Here is a 13,759-nt window from a genome sequence, read left to right as displayed (position 1 = left end):
AAAATATCTTAAACCTTATGTAAAGCACCTGTAAATTTGCCTTCTGTTTATGCTTTTTTAACGTGTGCTTGAGTCCCTCTCCGTTTCAATACATCGTGCAATGCTTCCAGCACAAGTGCCTAGCACTGAAACAGAATCCTCCCTACTGCTATAATCTATTAAAGACACAAATGTTCAGCTGTCTCTCAGATTTCTGTAGGAGTCCAACAGAAGCAGAGTCCGACGTCACAACGGATCATATTTTCATTAGTGTGTGACTGTTCTATCGGGACCGATCTGCCTGGATATAAGACTTGTCTGTTCTCATGAGAGAGAGGAGGGGGTGTGGAGACAGAGAGAGAGAGAGAGAGAGAGAGAGAGAGAGAGAGAGAGAGAGAGAGAGAGAGAGAGAGAGAGAGAGAGAGAGAGAGAGACAGACAGACAGACAGACAGACAGACAGACAGACAGACAGACAGACAGACAGACAGACAGACAGACAGACAGACAGACAGACAGACAAGAGAGCGCAAGGCGTAGGGAGAAAGAAAGATATATTACTAGTTTGGTCCCAGGTATATAATGTTGTATTCTACATGCCAAGCTTTTCTTGACTGCATGGAGCATTACGTTGTTGGCTGACACCCTTTGGAGCAATGCAGTGACTTTATAAGACACCAGACAGATAGAAACTTCACCTCTCTCTCAGTCAGGAACATGAGTAACAAGACTCTCATCTGCGATGTCATCATAAACCCAGAGCCGCTCTACTGACAAGCTTCCTGTGTATGGGTTGTGTAGTGTGTGTGTGTGTGTGTGTGTGTGTGTGTGTGTGTGTGTGTGTGTGTGTGTGTGTGTGTGTGTGTGTGTGTGTGTGTGTGTGTGTGTGTGTGTTTTGAGCTGGAGACCGACTCTGTGGACTCTTAAACTCCCTCTTGTCAGGTTGTCCTTAGAAATAAAAAAATGTTGTTAAGCAATCAGACTGGTAAAACTGGTAGTATCCTACTGGGGCTAGTACCAATAATACAGAGCAGACCTGCTCTAGTTTGCTTTTTGTTTTTCCTGTGCCTTGGTAATGGTCGGCAGGAGCTTGCGGAAGGACTTAAAGGAGCACTTCACCCCTGGAAGAAGTTCCAGGGGTGACCACAGGGGGGACCACAGGGAGACCACAGCGTATCACTGCCTATAACTTCAACTCCCAGAATGCTTTGGTGCCTTGTGGCAGGGGAGGTTCCATGTGGGTGTGATCTCCAACAATAACATACAAACAGCATGCCAGTGTCGCCATGTCTGCTTATTATAAGCGGCTTCTTTCTAAAATGTAGTTGATATTTGGGCTTGTTTCCAAATGTTTTGATTGCTGTTTAAACCAGTGGTTCTCAAACATGTTCATGTATTTTTCCACAGACCCCCATCTGAAATTATAATTTGTGGCAGGGAGCCCCTAACAAATATGTGTCAAAAATATTCCACATTTTGAAAAGCAAATAAAAATATTTTGCAAAAAAAAAAAAAAATCCACATTTTGGACTTTTTCCCCCACAAGATTTTTTTGTAAATAGCAGATCTACAAGCTCACAATGGGTTGCGAAGCGTTGTGAGCTTGTAGATCAGCAATTTTCAAATATATAATATCCCATGTCTAGGTAAAGTGCTCTTGGCATAGTTATTTTTCTTTTGGGCTTGTTTTCATAGACCTGGCTGCTTATTTCTCTCACAATATCTGGCAACACTGGCTGTCCTCGCAAACGTTCATTTGGTTACATATATGTCCAAGGATTCGTTAGTGATGTCATATCACTGGGACATCTTAGTATCTTCATGCAGTTTCACTTCCGTGTCGCATAGTATTGACATCACTGTCACATCCTTGGTATTATGATCCTAGCCTTTCGTGACGGTGTTTGTTTACCAGCGCTGCTACTCCACGCTGTATTTTTTTTTCAAGCTTGCGCTTATGAAACACTACACAGGATTATTATTTCATGTCAACATTCAAGTACAACTATCAGAAGATAACTCAGGTAAAGTAATGCCTCACTCTGCAAGGGCCGCTGGCCGCAGCTAATGGGAGTGGCCGAGTGGCGAAAGAAGGTTGAACAAAGTGTTACGGACACCCCATTGGGGCTGTCTTTTGAGATGGTCTGACTGAGACACGCCGAGACATGTAGTGCGGAAAGGAATGAGACCAATCTCTCATGATGCAAATAACGTCACGAATATTGCGAAGATTACTAGATATCTAAAAACACAGATTACTCACAAAAAAAACCCAGGATCTTGTTTATTGACTCTTAAACTTCATTAAAAGACCGAAAACTTCTTCCAGGGGTGAAGTGCTCCTTTAAGGGCAGGCTCACAAGAGTTTGGCCAAAAGTGAATTAAAGGACCATACCAGCCTTGTTAACAAGTGGATTCTTTGATTCTTACTTTGATAGGATTTAATTCCTCAAAATGTTGTTTTTAAATATATTTTTTCCATTATTGTGATGTATCAGCCTATTCATGATTGTTATTGAAGTCTGATGCCACTAAGTAATAAGGTCAGAGTGGCCTATTATCTATCCCGCTTACAAGGTGCTAGACCAGCTTCCAGTACTTTCCTGCATATCGGCGTGCTATTCATACACTGAGTTGGCAGTGCCCAGTATCAAACCGAGAACATTGCGATTCAAAGGCGAGCACTGTAACGACTGAGCTAGCCAGTACCCGGACACTAATCATATCTCAATCTGATTGTCTCCACCCGGGCGATGGTCATATATGTGTGTGTCCGTCCGATCGACGTGACATTGTGCACACACTCCCTGGAGGCCAGAGCAGAACCTCTGCCTCAAATGTTTCACTTGGGCCTGTTATAGTGCCACCAGGAGGCCGATTTTGCAAAACATTTTTTTTAATTACTCCTACTATTACTCCTACAGATTTTGTCCAAACATCACGCAAATCGGTACACAGTATCTCTTTAGTCATTAAACCAAACAGGTCTTTCAGATTTGTCATATTCCATCCTGATTGGCTAAGGTTGGCTTCCAAAAGTTTGCAGGAGTGGTCCGTTTTGAACAAAATGCCTCAAAACATGAACACAGCGTGAAACTTTGCATGCACATTGCCACTAGGCCAAGGAAGAAATGGCACCCTACATTTGCGTTTTTACCTATAACCGGACAGATCGGCGTAAAACTTTGCAAGCACACTCCCTAGAGGCCAAGGAAAAACCTCTGCCCTGAATTTTTCACATCGGTCACCAGGAGGCCGATTCTTGCTAAACACTTTTCCTGATATTACTCCTACAGATTTTGTCCAAACAAAAAAACTGATTATCTTTATAGTCATGTGATCCACACGGATCTGTCCGATTTTAAGCCACTTTTTAAAAGGAGCACTTTTTCTAGTTGATTCTGATTTGGAATCATTTAAACACCTGAAAATCACACAACGCTTTAAATACTTCTTCAAAGTCCTTTGCTGATTATGGTGTTCTTATTTAGATTTCATCATTTAGATCCATTGTGCCATAATCCATACGTAAGTCCTACAGTATGTATGTGGATAGGACTGTGGGGGAATTAACCTATGATACAATGGACTTTAAATACAAAATGTAAGTGAGAACACCAATATCAGTGTGGTTTTGAGGTGTTTAAGATATGTTTTGAGAGGCAACAGCCTAAAATAGTAATCATGAATAGGCCGATAGATCTCAACAATGGAAAACATTATTTTAGCAATGACTTAATGAATGATTCTATCTAAGGGCCCACATGTCAAAAAGCCTGCTGGTGCTTCAATTCAATCTTTATTTCAGACTCAGGGTCCATACAACAGATGACAATCACACAGTAAAAACAATTAAAATAATAAAAAGAAAAAAAAAACATAAAAAAACAGTCCAACTACAGCTGTTCAAAGTCAGTAGAGGCTGTTACGCCAATGTCTCCATATCATGGAAGAGAACCGAGTAGAACTCTTGACAGGGTTAATTAAAATCTTAATAACATGATTTTCAGACTTTTCAAGACGACATATGAATTTGTACATTACATTTCTTAACAGGGCTTGACAGGTAGGTACCCCCAGGTTTACAAACAACTGGCTGGCACTGTGCCATCTTGGTACCCTCACTAGCAACCGTAGAGCATCATTATATGCAACTTTTAGTTTTCGCATGCTGCTAGCTTTGTAGTTACTCCATAAGTGAGCCGTATACAATGGTGTACAGAAGGCTTTAAAGAGTGATACCTTGACATGTACAGAGCATTTGTGAAATTTCCGCATTAGTATGTTTGCCTGGGCATACAATTTGCTTCTTTGCCTATGGATGTCTTTGTCATCAGAGAGATCATCGGATATACAGTGTCCAAGGTACTTAATCTCACTGCACACAAGTAGTATGTTGCTACTGAGGATAAAATTAGGAAATACTGCCTTTTTATCATCTTTACTTCGTACAATCATGATGCTACTCTTCTTGGCATTATACTTAATGTTAAAATCAATGCCATACTGGGAGCAAACCCTGAGAAGCTGTTGTAAGCCTGCACTGTACGGGGAAAAGATAATTAAATCATCCGCATACATAAGGTGGTTGACTACAGCATCACCTATGACACATCCAGTTTTACACTGGTTCAGTTTCCTAGACAGACCATCCATGTATAAATTAAATAATAGAGGAGATAAAATCCCCCCTTGCTTAACACCATTACCAACGTGCTTGAAGTGATTGTATAATAAATGCATGTTAAATGCATTCTAAGTGCAAGTTAAGAGTAAATGGCATGAGCCCTGTTCAACAAACAACAGGGTGAATGGTCAAGTAAACAAGAGTGCAAAGAAAACAATCAAGTAACTAGCATACCGGGTAAACATCGAACGTAGCATCTGTCTAAACAATCTAAATAACAATAAAAACGTCAGGCAGAGCTACTCTGCTATGCATGTGCTGGATCCCCCGGTCAGTCACAGATCATTGGCGGTCTAGACTCTGGGTTTGATAGTGACAAAGGCATGTCTTGTCGGGTCATCTTTACTGGACACGCATTGTAGCAGCTTTAACATCCACACTTCCTAAATAAACGGAAGCACAACCAAGACATTCAAACAACCAAAGCCCAAATACAAAGACACACATGTACGTCTGGTCGTGTCAAACCTACATGTGTCACACAGACCTGACCGTGACTTACCCTTTCTGCCATACGCAGGCTGTTGGGGAGTCGCTAGGGGTAACAAACACACACACACACACACACACACACACACACACACACACACACACACACACACACACACACACACACACACACACACACACACACACACACACACACACACACACACACACACCTTAACCTTCTGTTAAGCACGTATTTACACACACACAGAGACACACAGTACACATGCTCTGTTCAAACTGTCATAAATAAAGCATAATTATGCAAATGTATCACACACACAAACACACACGCACGCACGCGCGCGCACGCACGCACGCACGCACACACGCACACACGCACACACACACACACACACACACACACACACACACACACACACACACACACACACACACACACACACACACACACACACACGTACATGCACGCACATGCACACACAAACACACACCCCTAGGGGTCAGGGTCTGAGGTGGGCATGTGTGGACCTCACAGATAGACTCTGGTTTCTGACTCATTCTTTCCACCGGCATCCTCTGCCAGGCCCCCTACAGTTTCCCAGGTCAATGGTGTCCAGTCATACGTATGCAGGATCTCATTCCAACCAGCCCGTACAACCACTAATTTGACTAATTATCCCCCCTCTGATTGGTCGTTAAGTGTGATAATTAGCGAAAGCGCCCGGTGTAGAGTTTGGTTTGGTTGATATGAAAGCCTGCCGATAAGCAACCTTTTGTTGCCATAAGTCATTTTATGACAAAACTGTTTTTGTCCACAGTCAGCTAAATGTGATTTAGTTAACGCACACCACAAACACATTGATTTTGCCAAGTTTTGGGGGACATTGCATTGATGCATTGCATCATTCACTCTCACCTTAACCCTAGTCCATACTCTACCCTTATGGAGTAATAATCTTACTAGGGATGCCAATTTAGTCAGGAACACACACGCACATGCACACGTACACGCACACACACACGTGCGCACATGTACATGCACAATACATGCACATGCACACGCACGCGTGTGCGCACACACACACACACACACACACACACACACACACACACACACACACACACACACACACACACACACACACACACACACACACACACACACACACACACACACACACACACACACACACACACACACACACAGCACCTTGTCTTGCCTTGCCTACATTGCCTCCCAGGGCCTTATTAAGACAGTTTATGGTGGTGTTTGTTCTTTGTTTTCCTAGTTACCATGTACACTGTATCAAGTGGCCTTACTGCTGAGGGTTCTTCTGTTTTGTCCATCTACAGTACACTACACCAAGCAGTACTCGCTCTGGAAGTACATCAGGAAACAACAGAGACACACAGCAATCACCCCTCTGAGAGATAGAGAGAGGGAGACAGAGAGACACAGAGACCAAGAGACAGAGACACAGATGGAGGAAGAGAGAGAGCTGGAGGGAGAAAAAGACAAATAAGGGAGTGTGCAAAAGAGAAAGGGAGGGAAAGAGAAAGATGGCGTGAGAAATATATGGAGAGGAGGTTGCGAGAGTGATAGGGAAGTGTTTCACTATAAAGGGAGACAGAAAGAAGGATGTTGGTGTCCATTCTGCAAGATGGACAAACATTTCTGTCTTTAGCAATCTCTTTCTTCTACCCACTTACTCTCCCCTCATCTCTCTCTCTCTCTCTCTCTATGGCTGTTTTCTCTCTCATTTTTCCACCATATGAATTTCTTAATCCCATAAAAGTTTGAAGGACAAGTACCTGGAGCAGAGAGGTGGAAAGAGAGAGAGAGACAGAGAGAGACAGAGAGAGAGACAGAGAGAGAGAGAGAGAGAGAGAGAGAGAGAGAGAGAGAGAGAGAGGGAAATATACTTAATGTTTTTTCTAATTTACAAAAAAAAACTAAACAAATACTGTTATGTTTGGATATACCTGTATACGTTTCCAGGGCCAACAGAAAAACCCTGGACAGAAATATGACGATTACGATAGAAATATGACGATATTAAGAGAAAAATAAATACAGGAAGATAAAAGTCTGAACGTCCTCCAACTGTCCAGGGGGTTTCCCTGTTTCCTCTCCTTTACTGTCAAAAAGAGATTGTGGATAGACTTATGGCTAATTTATGCTTCATCACTAGAGCCCCATTGCTCAAAAAAAAAAAAAAAAAAAAAATCCACTGAAAGATTGCTTGACAATCTGTTATTTTCGGCGAGCGACGCGGCCATATGACGAAGTATAAAATGGGCTTTAGTCCACCATCGTTTTTATTTTCGGTTACAGAGACAGACAGTAGGAAAGACACGATGGGGGGGGGTGAGGGGGGGGGGTGAGGGGAGGAGACACAGTTAAAGTTTCTCAGAGGTTTCGAGGACAGCAATGATACTGAGGTGATTCAGTCACTCGGTCTCTCTGCCCATCAGTCTGTCTGCCTGCCTGTCTCTGTCTGTCTGTCTGTCTGTCTGTCTGTCTGTCTGTCTCTCTGGCTAGGCGTACGCATTCAACTCTGTCCTTCTGGATCTCTGTCCGTTTATCACTGTATCTCTCTCTCTCTCTCCGCCTGCCCACATTCCTACACCGTGTCTGTCCTCTCTGTCTGCCTCCGCCATCTGTCTGTCTGTATCTCAGTCAACCAGATGAGAAAGAGTTTTATTGGTCTGATAAAGGTTGAATGTTTCCCAGAGATCAGCAATGTGGTTGGATGGGCCGGGGGGCAAGGATGGAGGGGGAGGTGGGGGTTGGTCCTTGTTTTGGCTGATTGCTGCTCTGGGAACAGACACACTGACATTCTGAACATCGAAGTCACATGGATGTTTCAGAATATATGAACCGTTGACCAAAAATGGATTTGGTGACATATCTTGGACCGTGGACCATTTAACAAATATTTTTATGGCATGGCTGTATGCCAAGCCATCTAGAACAGGGTTCTGTGTGTGCAAGTTATTCATGTACAGTAATACATGTATGTACTTTTTGCGTTATGTACATTTCTGTCCCCTATAAATTAGATTATTCATGTGTTCATGGTGTGATGAAACAGAACCATCTTTCTCCATGAAAGCCTGAAAGGCCTGGTGAAATAAAAGAGAAATCGAAACACAAGTAATTGGGTTTTAGTAGAAAATCTTGTCAAAATGCATTTAGTTTTTTCAGTGAATGTTTCGTATAGTACTTTATCGTTATTAAGTAATATAGAACAACATTTACATTTGGCCAAGTGAGGTGTAGTCACCACACTAAGACTATATTCAAGCAGACAACCTACATAGTGCATATTTTCCACTGAACATTGCATGGCCTTTTTGCATATTTTAAAACTTGTTAAATGTTTGATTCATTTATTGTTTCACTAAGGCATGCATCAGGCATAGGGTACGGGGGCTCTGAGTCTACGCAATATAAAAGTAAACTAGTTAAATGCACTTTAGTCATAAAGGAAAGTGATTCACGTGGGACAAAGGAAAGATTAATTCATGTTCTTTCTTTCAACATCTCACAAATTTAGGGCTGAGACAGTACAAATCCTATCAACCAATAACCCAAGAAAAATCACCATGAAAAGAATTTAATACTGCAGTACTAATCTTTTTTTCTAAATGTAACCACATGGATTCAAACCTGGGTCTGCTGTATGGGAAACCAAATCTACCGCTCAACCAAAATAAAACCCTCGCAGACCAAGGGAAACCAGGCAGGGCTGCACTGCTAGCAGTTCAACAGGTTAAAATTCCATATAACTTTCCATATAAATTTTAACCTGTTAAACCCTACACACTTTGTTAAGAAGTCTTCCTGTTTTCACTCTACACTAAATTATGTTTGCAGAAAATAGCCGATTTACAAGCTCACAACATGTTGCATTGCGACACGTAGTGAGCTTGTAGATCTGCTATTTTCGCCGAATGTTTCACCGCAGAAGAGGGATGCTTGGGTTCATGTGGTTGAAGTGGAAATCCTGTATTACAGGCAGAAGGTGGGTGGCCTGGTCTGAAGCTCAGAGACAAACTACAGTATTCACCCAGAACAGGAGTTCTCTGTGTCTCCAAGGAAGTGAAAGAACCCTACTGTAAAACGGGAGGGAATGAGCATCTCTCTGAGTGAAAAATCCAGGCAAATCTTTCAGGAAAAAAAAATAAAGGGATTTGGAGAATCTAAATTATGCCGACCACATCAAGAGGGTGTGGGAGTCCGAATATTGGCAAACATTGTCTGTAGGGAGTGGAAATCTGTGACCGAGCAGTGAGCTCACACTAAATTAAATGTCACAAGTTCAATCTCTGCCAGGATGTACTGTATGGCCCACACAGGATGTGCGTGTGAAACGTGGACCCCTACGGGGGCCTCCTGTGGGTCACGGACAAGGTCAGAGAGAGAAGGATGAGGCTGGGCTGGCAGGGCACCGTGTCAGGCACCCAGAAATGATGGCGAGTGAACTGAAACTGTGGGAGCCAACCCAAGGCACAGCTAGAGGGGAAAGGGGTGCACCACCACCTACGTGGACACACTGCGGACCTGCAAACCCTGATGTTGGATAGGAAGGAGTGGAGGGGGGCAATCCAGGACGACCCGAGTTGGTGTCAGCTAACAGGTGGTGACCTCACATCGAATAGTACTGGCATTAAGCAAGGCACAAATACCATACTTGCTCACTCACTGTAATTTATCCTAAACGAAAGCCAGCTAAATGACCAAATCATTTACATAATTATGTTGCAAAAAATAAGCTATTCAATGGAGTTATTATTTAGTCACAAGCTCTTGCTAATACTTTGCATTTATTAAGTATAATAAAACCCACAAATAGACTGAACCACTTTCAACCTGGCATCCACCCCAAGCCGGTGCGGCATCCCTATTTTGGGCATGTCATGGGCAAAAATGCTCTAAATCTTTCAACCCTTTTCAGAAATAGCAGATCTACAAGCTCACAAAGCATTGCAGTGCGACACGCTGTGAGTTTGTCGTGAGTTCGACGACACTTCTTTTGTACAACACTGTCCTACGACAAAGTAGTACACAATAGGGCATTCATTTTTGATAAAACATTAAAAAAATATGAAATAATGGAGGTTCAAGGTTTCTGCCCGACAGTGACAATATTAAAATTAGCTTTCTATACTTATTTCACATAAAGCCTCGCCAGATCTAATCCCCAAACCCATTGCTGGGCTCTCGCTTCCTGGTTTAAGAACCGTGGAAGACCAGAGCACACACCCTTCATGTGGGTTCATTTCATTTCTGCAAAGATCTGGTAATGATATACAATGTGAAAGTAAGTGCTGTTGGAAGGACAATGCAGGCTGGGACGTCATATTATGACTCAGTAGGGACAGAACACTGCTAGCCTTCCAGAAGTTCTGTTGCTGTTATTCCTGCTGTGCTTGTACTGGACTGATTCTGAAATAATTTCTGGACTTGAGCATGCAAGGACTGAATGCTGTCACTCCAGGACACCCTTAGGGCTGTTGGTTTTCATTCTAGCATTACATCGGTTGCTAATGGAGACCTGGGACACCAGATGAACACAGTTCACGGCCTCTTATAATAGAAAACGTGCATAGTCTGGATTTCTTGTACTACAGTTGAGAAACCAATGAACTAGCTGTTCAAATTGAAAATTTGCAGGAAAAACGTATTCTTGTTTTCTCTCCATGGTTTCTAATTGTATCACGATATGACGGGAGAGAACGAATGAGGCTTCAAAGTTAAATCGCCAGTGTTCATCTGCCATCAGCCATTAGCAATCTGGGAACCCATAAAAAAGGGGGGAAATTTTGTTCCTCCTTTTTTTGTGTAAAACAGGAACTCAGTTCGGCTCCTCCCCTTTCTTAGTCCATCTCCTACCGGGTGCTTCTGTGTTTATTCCTACTAACGACAACATTACATTTTCAAGGCAGTAGTGTCTTGAGAGATTAATCCATTAGTAACTCAGAATGAACAAATGTAACCAAATGGACTTACTGTATGGGTCCATTTGATTATATTTTGTACATTTTCAAAGTTTACTGTGTTGTTGTAAATAGGTCTATAGAGTTTCTAGCACAGAGGTTCTCTTTACGACCTTCCTGCTCTAATTCTCCCTGACCCTCCCACTTTTTAGCGTAGCTATGCGCCATGTATTTGACTTGGACTTCGTCTCTAGGCTACATGGTGCACATAGTGTTTGCACTTTGCTTCCTCTCTCATCGCAGTTCCTGTGTCCTCCTCTCCCAACATAAATACAATTATCCATCACCCTCTCCCCTAACAAGTAGATAGCTTGTTTTAACACCTTTCAGGGCTATTTGGACTATACGGACTGTTTGTGACGATGCAGACTGGAAAGCACTTGAGGGCCCAAGGCTCAGAGCGTTTCTTTCTCTGCGGCTGTCAGAGCCAATGACAAGGACAAAAAAATAATGAATGAATAAATAAGAATGATATATTGCCATACCTGCCTGTAGCTTTGTATGTAGCTTATAGTTTTAAGAAGATCATTTAAAACAGAGCCTTATAGCTCTGTGTTAAAACGTATATTTCTTACTCTGCTCTGTACTATATGTTTGAACATGGAAAACAAAGTGCATATTCCTTGCACAGGTTTGTGCCAATGTGCTGTACAGAACACTTCTCTGGTTTTGTAGGTAGGTAAATATGACTGCTTTCACGTGTCCTGTTGACTTAACAGACTGAATGCCAGATAGTACACTCTTGTCTAGGTCACAGCATAACCAGGTTGTTTCTGGACCAACCTAAAACGTAAATGGATGGATACAGGCAGCATAAACAAGGAAAGTAGGAAAAGAAAGTAAATAACTATAACTCACTATTGCAGACTTAAGGTGCTTTGATTTGAGATGAGATGTGCATTTTGTGTGGGTGTGCGTATGTGTGTGTGTGTGTGTGTGTGTGTGTGTGTGTGTGTGTGTGTGTGTGTGTGTGTGTGTGTGTGTGTGTGTGTGTGTGTGTGCATGTGCACGTACGTGTGTGTAAGATGGATAAGTACTATGTTTTCCATCTAACATGCTTAGATTTGGGGTATGCACGTGTTCATATGCATTTGTTTATACTGTATGTGTGTGTGTACGATGTGTTTGGATGTGTGTGTCTTCAAATGTGGCAGCATGATGTATGCACTGTATGCGTGTACTTGTGTGTCTGTGTATTTGTAGTGTGTGTGTGTGTGTGTGTGTGCGCACACACATGTGTTTGAAACTGTGCGTCTTGGAGGAAGGGACCTATGGGAAATGAATTAAGTCAATTCCAACAGCAACACTCTCCCCCTCTCTCTCTCTCACACTCTCCCTCTCTCTCTCTCTCTCACATGCGCGCGCGCACACACACACACACACACACACACACACACACACACACACACACACACACACACACACACACACACACACACACACACACACACACACACACACACACACACACACACACACACACACACACACACACACACACACACACACACCAAATGGAATCAGGTCCCATCAGGGAGCAGGAAAGATTAGTATTTACGATGTGACAAATATTCAACCTCCTTCCATCCAAATGCTTCATTACAGCCAGCAGGAAAAATGGCCACTGAGAGCTAATGGTTTATCCCTCCCACACACAGGTACTGTTGAGCAAGGCATTGTATTATTCTCCATTTGATTGATTTAAATTAGCTGATGACTTTTAACCACTTAAGCACTATATCATTGCTGTCGGACAGAATATTATAACTTTTTGTGTTTTTTCGTAAATTAACCCATTGAGACCTGTTGCTACCTATACGTTGTTATACCTTTCAATCCGGATGCCACCTCTGTGTCTCATTAGTTGTTGCTATAATATAGTAACATCATTTTTATTTTTTTATTTTTAGTAAGAATTTGAACGTTTTCAGAAAGCTATGGTTAGGTTCTAGAAGGCGTTTTTAGAATCGGCCTCAGGTCTAACTGCCCTACTTGTTCGTACTACAGTGTCACACAGCTCGAAACACGGTGCGAAGCGGCGCATTTTGAGCTTGTAGATCTGCTACTTTTGCTATTTTTGAATTTGAATTCTGAAAAGTAACAGTTTTGGACATATGAGGTTTCCACTTCTAGTTAGAATTTAGGTTTTAGGGCCCGGACGGCTGGCGTAGCGGTCCGGGCTGCTAATGCCAAATCCCGTTCCCAACGACCTTTGCGTGTCACTCCCCATCTCTCTTTCCCCATTTCCTGTCAGTCTACTGTATTCTATCAAATAAAGGCAGAAAAATACCCAAAAATCAAATAAATACAATTTTATTAGATTTTAATTCAGCCTGAGATCCTCAGGTAGTCTCTGTTGTACTTAAAATACACCTCATTACCTGGGGTGATCTGGCATTTGCGGCCATCAGGGCTTTAACACCTTGCTAGAGGGTAGCAAGGTCAGTGACATCTTTTAAATCACTTCTGAAAACATTATGTAAAGGCTTTTTCATAGGGATCATTGCATTTATCGCCTTTTTCACTTCTTTTAGGGGTTCAAGCACAAAGGGACTATGCTGCACCCCTTTATTTACCCATGCAGTGTAGGTGCTGAGCACGAGCGCTCTTTTTCAACGCCATGCAGCCATATACTGTTT

The sequence above is a fragment of the Gymnoscopelus braueri genome (assembly GCF_963280865.1).
Source record: "Gymnoscopelus braueri genome assembly, chromosome: 11".
NCBI classification, from domain to species: Eukaryota; Metazoa; Chordata; class Actinopteri; order Myctophiformes; family Myctophidae; genus Gymnoscopelus; species Gymnoscopelus braueri.
The sequence above is the reverse complement of the archived record's forward strand: the minus strand, read 5'-3'. Positions refer to the sequence as shown.